The following is an 11,557-nucleotide window of genomic DNA, read 5'->3' as shown; positions in this document are numbered from 1 at the left end:
TTGTGAACCTAGCACTGTTCATGCACCATTTGCTGTGGCTTTCAGGTACTCCAGATCTGTCTTCTTGTTTTGGCCTTCTACACTACTTCAGCAGTGTTCAAGTGGTTTAAAAAACACAACAATAAGTCATCGGTAAATGTCCAAATCTCCATTTTATGATTATGGAACAGTAGCTACACATTAGCTTGGATTCAAAGAAGAGTCGTCCATAAGATGTGGAAGGGGTGTACCCAGAAAATCTTTCTTTGATGGTTCCAGCCCAATCTATGTAGACTATGAAGTGACATTCCCTGGCTAGATAAGCTTTAGAACAAGTGTGGGCAACTTCTGCTTCTTGTGGGACCAGATTGGCTCAGTAGAATCCCTAGGGGTTGTGCTGGTGGGTTCCACTCCCATTGCAGCGGTGGAAAGGCAGATTTGTGCTTCTAGGATGCTTCCATGAGCATGATTCTGCTTGTGAATCAGGAGTTTGCTCCCCCGCTGCATTGTTTCATTAAAATATAAATCACTGCCTTTTTATTATCACCAGTGGCAAATTCAGCAGCAGCAGGGGTAGGAGAGGCTGCAGAGAAGGAAAGGGTTGCCCACCCTTGCCTTAGAAGAATAACATATTTTGGACAGAAGGTGATGTTATCATAAGATTCCCTTGTGAGTATTGGTTAGGAGTATGGATGGAAGGATCTGTCAAATCTGGTTTCTCTCCATTTCTTATGTTTCATTCCTTAATTTGTATTTTTCTTCAAATAGCAGCATTTTTCCAATCTTAAATGTAGTTCACCCCAGAGTTTGAAATCTTTTTCCCAAGTTTGCATGAAACCTCATGAAATGTTTAGTGTGGATTTCCCTTAATAGTAATTTTTGTATATAATATTGATGCAATATACACATTTTACAAGCATTTTCCCAATAGACCACATTTTTATTATTTTCACTGTCATTCACATTTTTTCTACCATTTCCCCTAATATACTGATTTTTAGGAGAACTTGGATAACTCCATTGCAAAATTCTGAAAATAGTGAATTTTGAAGGTCAAAGTACGAATTCATGTCAGTTTACATTAAAATGTGAACCAAATGAATTTCTCCCCATTTCTACTGAGGAGTATCATATAATTATTTGCACAGATATACGGATCTTTAAAAATAAGGTTTTATTACTCATGAAGAAATTGAGCTGGTTTAGCAAGTATGGTACTCACACCTCCATATCAGATACTTTGTGCAGTCGATATCAGTGATCATTTTAGGCTGCAACAATTTATAATCTGGGACAACTGGCTGTTTAATAGTGAATCAAGGGAAGGCAGTGCTCTCAGTTTCATAAATGAATCAATAAATCAGTCAATAAAGTCAAGATAGTACCTTGAAGAAAGATTTCTGAACAAAACCCACCCAGGAAAACATAGATTGGTTTAAAGCAGAAATGAAGGTTTTTATCACTGCTTTATTGTAGGGGTGGTTCTGACCCTTCCTGGACAGGTCCAGGGTGACTGGCATTGGCAGCATGCTGAGATTTCTGCATAACACAACTCAACATCACAACTGCATAACATAACACAACATAACATATCTTACTATCCCCCATCACAACTAAGACACCCCCATCTCACCTTTCCACTTTCTCCTTAAGTCCCTCACCCTGATTCTTATGCTAAAGTTATTGTTGCTGTTTTTAAAAATGGCCAGAAAGGCAAAAACCATGCTTACCCTAAAGCCAATGAGAACTAAAAGGAAACATTTCTTCTTAGCCCCAATAAAGGGGCACCAGTGTTTGTTTGTTTGTTTGTTTTCTTATAGGTGGGATGGGACTACCCATCAACCCCAACAGTGAATTTGTTCTTTATAACCAAGAACTCCTTAAACAATTAATATGCTTGAAGAAGGAGAGTTGGCTGCTACTGCTACAATGAATTAAAGGTGATGATGATGAAAATGATGATAATGATGATGGAATAGAAGATGAAGAAGAGTTAGAGATGGGTGCTATTGGGCAAAGAAAATGCTAATCATTCATTCATCCACTGAAGGTAACATCAATCTATCAGACAGAGCCTCCCTGAAAAACCTATTGGAACAAATGTATGCCATTTGAGTTTTAGGGGATGGGGAAGCTTAAGAAACCCTTACACAATGTCATCAAAGAGGTCAATGGAGGGTCGTTTTGTGAAGGTTATCATCATAGAAAATATGTAGATCTGGGACATAACACCAGCAATGAGGAGGTCTCCCGACTGATAATGCTTGTGAAGAATAGGAAGAGGTTCACTGCTCCTACATTTAACATTAGGAATCTTACAAACAACCTGAAGGAAAAACAAAAATGCCAGTGTTCCAAATACGATTGCCTTGATGGAAAAAATGTCTTCTATCGACCTGTTGAGCTGTCCCCACATTATCCTTCAGTGAGTCCTACGCTGATGAGCAGCACAGCCTGGCTTAATGGCCAAATGGTTGATGTGGTGCTTAGGCTGTGCAATGAAATTTATCAGTGCCCAGATTGCCAGAGCCCTGGCAATATCTAGCTCTAGCTAGGAATGTGTTATGGATGTTAATAGCGTCCTTCATCTTGGTTTGTATTGTGTTGGGTACTGAAGCTCCCTTGAGATTTGGAGAGGAAGTAGAAGTAATCATGGTTCAATTGACAGTTACAATGGAGATAATCACCTACTGAGAATTACAGGCCACATGAAACATTGAACAAGAAAACATGTGTATCAACTCTTCAGTGGGATAGGAAAAGATACAGAGGTGTACAATGATTGACAGTAAAAAAGGTCCTCAGAAAAAAAGATGAGTCCGTAAGAGGAAGAAAATCTCCTACCAAGGAAGAATGTAATTTCCATTTCTGTATTTGGAGATAGCATAAAAATGCATAGTGAGACAGTTTTGTTTCGTACTTCAGCACCCAAATGGAAACTTCAGTGGCAATCGAGTAGTCAGTATTGTCAGAGTACAGCCCCATGCTCTAGCAAGAAACCACATTGGAGCAGACCGAAGGATTGTGTAATACTAGTAGATTTGCAGCCTGAACAATGGTGAAAGTATGCATCGTTCAGGCAGATGTAGACTAATTGTTTCTAGGGATGTTGCAGGAGTCTGGGGAGGGAGTAGATCTTTAGTTTTCAGATAGAATGTGGAAGAAGGTGGCAGACCTTCAAATTATACTCCGCTACAGGGTTTCCAAAGCTTTTGGCCATATCAGCCCTCTGTGGGACTGTCAGGAGCCACATGTGTGTGCGCACATATGAATGCACAGACAAACATGCATGCCTGTCCACATACAACATAGAAAGCACCCTCTCACACACTGAGACCACTCACACATCACTCACTCCCTCCCTCACTCATATTTTCCTTTTGCCCAATAGCATTTCAGAGGCCTGGCACCTTCTTTGCGCTAAAGTTAAAACTTTAACAGTCCAAACAAAAACAGTAAAAAACAACACACCTTGAACCTTAGATCTCAAACCACCCAGTCATCCTGGACTCATGGCTCCTAGGTCTTCTCTCACTGTCTTTCTGAGGCATCCTGACACCCTGTATTCTGATACCTGGAACTTTTCTAGAAAAACAGAGTGGAGGGGAAGGGAGGAAAATGCTCTAGGAGTAGGGTCTTTGGTTCCTGCCACAAAAGCCCCATTCCTAGATTGTCCTAGGAATCAGGCAGGAGCCTTTGATTCTATGGCAAAAACTGCAGAGCCAATTTTTAAAGCTCCCCCCCCCCTTTTTTTGGTCTGGTTTTGGTTTATCCTGCAGGTCTGCAGGGCAGTACCAGACAAGATTTGGGGGGGCTGTTATGGCCCATGGGCTGCACGTTTTGCACCCCTGCTCTACTAGGTGCTGTGATGGTTTCAGGTTGCACCCAGGACTGTCCCTACTGTTCCTTAGTTGCAGAAATGCCTTCAAATATGTGAAGGGACAGAAATTTCTTATAATTTTGTATATACTTCAGCTGTTAAAGGGTAATTTTTTTTACACTGTCACTAAAAAATCAAACTGTTAAGAGTTTAGTGAATGAGTTAGTAGGTTTGGCCCTCCAGTCTGGAAAAGCAAGTAGGATAGCAAGGTTCAACAGTTTATTAGCAAAAAAAGGAGTTGCAGCACGGGGTGGGGGAGTTGTTTACATTGTGTTTCTGGGAATCTGTAGGTTGGAAGACGTAGTTCCAATTTTGAAGATTTCTGCAAAGAGCTCAGCAGAAGGAATTTAGGGCAAAGTTGAATCCTCCAAATTGGTCAGAGCTACAAGAACACAGCGTAGTTTTAACATAGAATGAGTTAAAGGGAAAAGGCTGTTTTGGTAGAGAAAGGCTGAAACAGAGAGGGTGACTGGAAGGAAAGAAGACTCAGAAAGAGAAAGAAAATCTTTAGCTGAGATTTGGAAAATCTGACACCTCTTACAGAAAGATTTTGCTGGGAATAACTTTGGGAAAACAGGGACATAGTCTTATTAGTACTAGCTGGATGGGTGTATCCTTTTTATCTCCCCCCTTTTTTTTCTTTCTTGTGGCTTTGTTGTATGCGTGCTATAACTATTCAGATGTGAACAACATTTTTTCTAATAATAATACATTTTCAGTTGTTTTAACTGTGTGGCCTTGTTTTTCTATTGGGTTACTCACCCCATACCTAGAAGCCCAAAACTACACTACCTAAACATGTTTGCAAGTGATATAGAAGGGTTTCTGTTGTTTGTTTAATTTAATACTGTTTGATGGAGGCACCCAGCGATAAGAAAGAATTCCACCTGGTGGCAGCAAAAAGATCATTGGAAGGGAAGAGCAGTCTGGTTTCCCTTCAACTCATACATGAGAGTGTAGCTGGTCCTGTGACACCAGCTGTCTCCCCCCCCCCCAACAAAGCTCCAACTTTATTTTCCAGCCAGCACCAAAGAAGAAAAACTATCTGGGAAGCATAGTCTGGAGCAGGAAATTTGGAATCTCTACAGATGTAGTCTTCAAGGAAAATTATGGCCCATTTGCATATAGGCAGATTTTAAAAATGCACGCACATCAGTCTCACAAATGTCTGTTTATGATCCTAATATTAGCTGATAACACCGAGGTATTAATAGAAAGTCATAAAATATTTTACCATTGCAATTGGCTCAGCTTAATTTCCAGATAGGACTCATCTTGGAATTCCTGTCTATTTAGCACAACACTATCTCTGAAATCAAACTATTTTCACAATGATCATGAAGTATTTTTCTGTAGTTGTAGAGGAATACTCTGATATGCCTGTCAAAACTGGCTTGTGTGCATGTGTGTCAGGGTGGGGGAAAATCATATTATATTGTGACAAGTATGCAAATTAGGTCAGAAGATGCGAGGAGAAGTGAACAGAACACACCATATATTAATTTAGGATGACGCCTAGAGGAAAGCCCCAGTTTGCATTATATTTAGACTCTCATGAGCAACTAATGATTGCAACATTATCATAGGACTCAATCCAGTTAAAATGTGACCTGATTGCCATTCAACTAATGATACAAATTAGTTTTAACTTGTTTAAATCTCTCTCTCTCTTTCTTTTGCTTAATCATGATTAAATTAAGTAGGACCAGGACTAGGGCTCTGCACCACTTCAGAGCTGAATCTGAAGACTGAAGCGCATCAGGCTGCTTAGGTCCTTGCTGAGCTCCAAAGCAAATCAGAACAGCACCGAGGCAGTCCAAAGTGAAGCAAATCACCCCTGAAGCACCTCGGCCCACCTTGGAGATTCAGAGCTATTTTCTCTTCTGTTTGGATTATAGATAGTGACCTGTTATTCCCCTCCCCTTTCTTGTAAGTAGTTATCTATCTCCTTTTCTTTTGCTCTTGTATGTCTGTGTGCGTCCAGTGTGTGTGTATGCACACACTTGTGTTGTGATCAAGCACACAGTGTGTAGCAAAGCACTGCACCCAAGACTATATTTCAAAATATAATTGACCAAGCACTACACACATTAACATATATTATTTAAATTACTACACTGTGTGGCAAAGCAAGCCCAATATGAGGCATCTCCAGGTCTTGGGAGGGACAGAGGTGAGCAAGGTGCTGCTGGGACTAGCAGCACCGGTAGCCAAGCTGGCTTGTCCACTGTCCAAATAGTGCATCTTGGCGTAGGGCAGCGGAGTGCAGAGGCCAGTCGCAGTGCCCAGTGGTCAATGTTGGAGGAGGCTGGTGCAGGCAAGAGCTGTAGCACTCTTGCAAAAGGAGCAGCATCTTCTTATGCAGTGAGTTTTCTTTCTGCATCCACTTTTGTTTTGCTCTTGCTCTTTGCCTCACTCTGGACAACTCCAGCTCAGAACTCAGTGTCCTCCATCAGTGTGCCCACTTTGCAGGCCTGGTTTGTTTGTTTCAGTCCTCACTTCAGTCTGGACAAAAACTGCATTTTTGCACCCTGTTGCACCCACGGGTGTCTCTGTCCCCCTCCGCTCTGCCAGCCGGCCTCTTTGCCAGGGTCATCCAAGCTGCCAAACCTCAGACAGTTTGGACCAGTAGCTGTTGTGCTAGACTGCCTGCCTGCCTGCCTGCTTCATGCCCAGTGCCCTCCCAGGGCTCCCTTTGCTTCTGCTGCCTCTTCATCCTGCACCAGCCTGCCAGCCTCCCAGCCCACCCTGTGCCTGGGTGAAATAGCTGGGCTTGGTGTAGGGATGGCAGAGAATTCCGCCATGGATTCCAGTGAGGCTGGATTCTGTAGAAGCCAGCCCCCCGGAATCCATGGTGGAACGGCCTCCTGCCCCATGCCCCCCCCCGTGGAATCCCACGGGACGGCACTTACCTGAGGTGGATTTGGCAGTGGCGGTTCTGGTGGCGGATTTGGCGGCAGCGGTTGGGGCGGCAGATTAGGCGGTGGCGGCGGCCATGGCTGGCCGGCCGTGGCTGGGCTGCTGCTGCCACCATTGCCATCCCTCCAGGCTGCAGTGATAGGCTACGTAAGAATTTATGTAGCCTATCACGGCTTTTGTTGTTCAGTCGTTAAGTCGTGTCCGACTCTTTGTGACCGCATGGACCATAGCACGCCAGGCCTTCCTGTCCTGCGCTCTCTCCCAGAGCGTGCTCAAGTCCATATTCATTGCATCGGTGATGCTATCTAGCCATCTCATCCTCTGCCGTCTCCTTCTCCTTTTGCCTTCAATCTTTCCCAGCATCAGTGACTTTTCCAGTGACTTTTCTCTTTGCATTTGGTGGCCAAAATATTTGAGCTTCAGCTTCAGTATCTGTCCTTCCAATGAGCACTCAGGGTTGATTTCCTTTAGGATTGACTGATTTGCAGTCCAGGGGACTCATAAGAGTCTTCTCCAGCACCACAGTTTGAAAGCATCAATTCTTCGGCGCTCAGCCTTCCTTATAGTCCAGCTCTCACAGCCATACATTACTACTGGGAAAACCATAGCTTTGATTATACGAACCTTGGTCGGCAAGGTGATGTCTCTGCTTCTTACTATGCTGTCTAGGTTTGCCATAGCTTTCCTCCCAAGGAGCAAGCATCTTTAAATTTCATGGCTACAGTCACCATCTGCGGTGATCTTGGAGTCCAAGAAAATAAAATCTGTCACTGCTTCCATTTCTTCCCCTTCCATATGCCAGGAAGTGATGGGGCCAGATGCTATGATCTTAGTTTTTTTAATGTTGAGTTTCAAAGCAGCTTTTGCACTCTCCACTTTCACCCTCAACAAGAGGCTCTTGAGATCCTCTTTGCTTTCTGCCATTAGGGTGGTATCGTCTGCATATCTGAGGTTGTTGATAATTCTCCCAGCAATCTTAATTCCGACCTGTGATTCATCCAACCCAGCATTTCTCATGATATACTCTGCATATAAATTAAATAAGTAGGGCGACAATATACAGCCTTGTCGTACTCCTTTCCCAATGTGGAACCAATCGGTTGTTCCATGTCTGGTTCTTACTGTTGCTTCTTGAGCCTCATACAGGTTTCTCAGGAGACAGGTAAGGTGGCCTGGTACTCCCATCATTTTGGTACTCCCAGAATTTGCCACAGTTTGTTGTGATCCACACAATCAAAGGCTTTAGCATAGTCAATGAAGCAGAAAGAGACGTTTTTCTGGAATTCTCTTGCTTTCTCCATGATCAACGAATGTTGGCGATTTGATCTCTAGTTCCTCTGCCTCTTCGAAACCCAGCTTGTACTTCCAGTAGTTCTTGGTTCACATGCTGCTGAAGCCTAGCTTGTAGGATTTTGAGCATCACCTTGCTGGCATGTGAAATGAGCGCAATTGTGCGGTAGTTTGAACACTCTTTGGCATTGCCCTTCTTTGGAATTGGAATGTAAACTGACCTTTTCCAGTCTTGTGGCCACTGTTGAGTGTTCCAAATTTGTTGTCATATTGAGTGCAGCACTTTAACAGCATCATCTTTGAGGATTTTAAATAGCTCAGCTGGAACATTGTCATCTTCGCTAGCTTTGTTGTTAGTAATGCTTCCTAAGGCCCACTTGACTTCACTCTTGAGGATGTCCGGCTCAAGTTCAGTGACCGCACTATCATGGCTATCAGGGACATTCAAATCTTTCCTGTATAGTTCTTCTGTGTATTCTTGCCATCTCTTCTTAATCTCATCTGCCTCTGTTATGTCTCTGCCTTCTTTGTCCTTTATCATGCCCATCTTTGCACAAAATGTTCCCTTGAGATCTCCGATTTTCTTGAAGAGATCTCTAGTTTTTCCCATTCTGTTGTTTTCCTCGATTTCTTTGCATTGTTCATTTAAGAAGGCCTTCCTGTCTCTCCTTGCTATTCTCTGGAACTCTGCATTCAGTTGGATATGTCTTCCCCTTTCTGTCTTCCTTTTTGCTTCCCTTCTTTCCTCAGCTACTTGTAAAGCCTCATCAGACAGCCAGTTCATTTTCTTGCATTTCTTTTTCTTTGGGATGGATTGAATTGCTGCCTCCTGAACAATGTTACGGACCTCCGTCCATAGTTCCTCAGGCACTCTGTCTATCAGGTCTAATCCCTGAAATCTATTCCTCACCTCCACCGTATATTCATAAGGGATATGATTTAGGTCATACCTGAATGGTTTCATGGTTTTCCCTACGTTCTTCAATTTAAGCCAAAATTTTGCAAGAAGAAGCTCATGATCTGAGCCACAGTCAGGTCCAGGTCTTGTTTTGACTGACTGTATGGAGCTTCTCCATCTTTGGCTGCAAAGTACATAATCAATCTGATTTGGATATTGACCATCTGGTGATGTCCTTGTGTAGAGTCGCCTCTTGTGCAGTTGGAAAAGAGTATTTGCTATGATCAGCGTGTTCTCTTGGCAAAACTCTATTAGCCTTTGTCCTGCTTCATTCTGTACACCAAGGCCATGCTTGCCTGTTATCCCGGTGATTTCTTGACTTCCTACTTTAGCATTCCAAACCCTATGATAAAGAGGACATCTTTTTTTGGTGTTGGTTCTAGAAGGTGCTGTAGTTCTTCATAGAACCGATCAGCCTCAGCTTCTTCGGCATCAGTGGTTGGGGCATAGACTTGAATTACTGTGATGTTGAATGGTTTGCCTTGGATTCGTACTGAGATCATTCTATCATTTTTGAGATTGTACCCCAGTACGGCTTTTCCCACCCTTTTGTTGACTATGAGTGCTACTCCATTTCTTCTAAGAGATTCTTGCCCACAGTAGTAGATATGATGGTCATCTGAATTAAATTTGCCCATGCCTGTCCATTTTAGTTCGCTGATTCCCAAGATGTCGATGTTCAATCTTGCCATCTCATGTTTTACCACCTCCAGCTTACCTTGATTCATTGATCTTACATTCCAGGGTCCTAAACAATATTGTTCTTTCACTCTTTCTGACGCTACTTGGAAATTCCCTCTGCTCTTTCCCAGTAGTATATTGGACACCTTCCAACCTGAGTGGCTCATCTTCCGGCGTCATATCTTTTAGCCTTGTGATATGTTCCATGGGGTTTTCTTGGCATGAATACTGGAGTGGGTTGCCATTTCCTTCTCCAGTGGACCACATTTTGTCAGAACTCTATGCCAAGACCTGTCTGTCTTGGGTGGCCCTGTACGGCATAGCTTAGGGCTTCACTGAGTTATGCAAGCCTCTTCGCCACAACAAGGCAGTGATCCATGAAGGAGCTATCATGGCTACTCCCCCCAGAAAAACAGCATACGCAAATGGCAGCGGCTATGGTGGCCGCCATTTTCATTCCTTATTTTTTGCCATTCTAGCCTATGTAAATATTTATGTAGGCAATTACGGTGAAAAAAGGGAACCACAAATAGCGCCAACTACGGTATTTTGGTGGGGTAGCTGTGATAGGCTACATAAATTCTTACATAGCCTATCATGGCAGCCTGGAAGGATGCAAATGGCATCTGCAGCAGCCCATCCACGGCCCGAAGTTCGGCTGCGGACAGCCCTGGCCGGCTGCTCTGTGGAGCTGCCGCGGAGCAGAGCCAGCCGGGCAGGATTCCGGTGGGGGGAGGACCGGATCACCTCCCCCACAGTTGAGGATTCTGGGGTGAGGGATGGAGTGCCTCCCCCCCCCAGAAGATGCCCCGACCGGAACAGGTAAGTGATTCGTACATCCCTAGCTTGGTGGCTTTCATGCTGTGTCCTATTGCATATTTGTACCCTGGTGCACCCTCGGGTGTCTCTGTCTCTCTGCCAGCCTTGTGCCAGGATCCTTGCCCGTAGCTACCTGTCTGCCTCCTCTGTCAGCCTGCCTGCCAGCCTGCTTTCCCAGGTGATGTGCATATTCCATTCAGCCAAAGAGAGCCTGAGGTCATCCAGAGTGAAGCTGAATAATAGTACTAGGGCAGAGGGGATAATATTTTCCACTTCAAAAAAAGCTACACCAGAGATTAGGGAGAGTGACCACCTCCTAATCCCCTCTTAAACACCTTACTTCTCTGATTATCCCTGTATGACCTCTGGTTTAAGTTTCAGAGAACAGCACATTCACACATTCTGCCTGTGCCTAGCAGCCTAGCACAAGAGCTACTGGGCTAAACTGCCTGAGGTTTGGAAACTTGGATGACCCACATCGGGGCTGCCTGTTGCCTAGGTTTCATGGTTCTGTGTAACCAGTGAAAAGTTATAGCTCTTTGCTTTGAGAGATTTGGTTGAAAACAGCACATTAACTTAACTTGTCCTCAACTTAGCACAAAAACTAATGGGTCAAACTGAGCTTTCGCAGGTCAGTCACGGGGTTGCCAGGTGCTCAGATTTCATGCACTTCTGTGGAAACAGTGACAAGTTATAGCTCTTTGTTTCAGAGTTTTTGTTGAAAAAAGCAAATTTTACCTGTGCCTTGCACAAAAACTACTGGACCAAACTGTCTGAAATTAGGCAGTGGAATCATCTCCATAAAGGCTGCCAGGTCCCCAGATGTCATGTATTTATCATATCTATCTGTATCTATATCTATATCTATATCTATATCTATATCTATATCTATATCTATATCTATAGCTATCTGTTCTTATTGGCAACTTAGATTGCTGTGAAATTGTTTTCTGTTGGTGCTAAAAACTGTGGGCTTAAAAGAGTTACATAGTGTATTGATGCTCGAACCCACCTTTGCCTTGTACCCAGTC

General features: G+C 43.6%; 1 protein-coding gene across 1 annotated transcript in view; it reads right to left on the bottom strand.

The window, feature by feature from the left end:
- LOC146342523 (extracellular calcium-sensing receptor-like) overlaps positions 1-11,557 on the bottom strand; it is a 32,075-nt gene that overhangs the window by 2,743 nt on the left and 17,775 nt on the right. The window lies entirely within an intron of this gene.

This window comes from Heloderma suspectum, chromosome 6 (genome assembly GCF_057233095.1).
Source record: "Heloderma suspectum isolate Gila_16-S chromosome 6, 16-S_ref, whole genome shotgun sequence".
Lineage (NCBI taxonomy): Eukaryota > Metazoa > Chordata > Lepidosauria > Squamata > Helodermatidae > Heloderma > Heloderma suspectum.
This window is presented reverse-complemented; position numbering and strand designations above follow the sequence as displayed.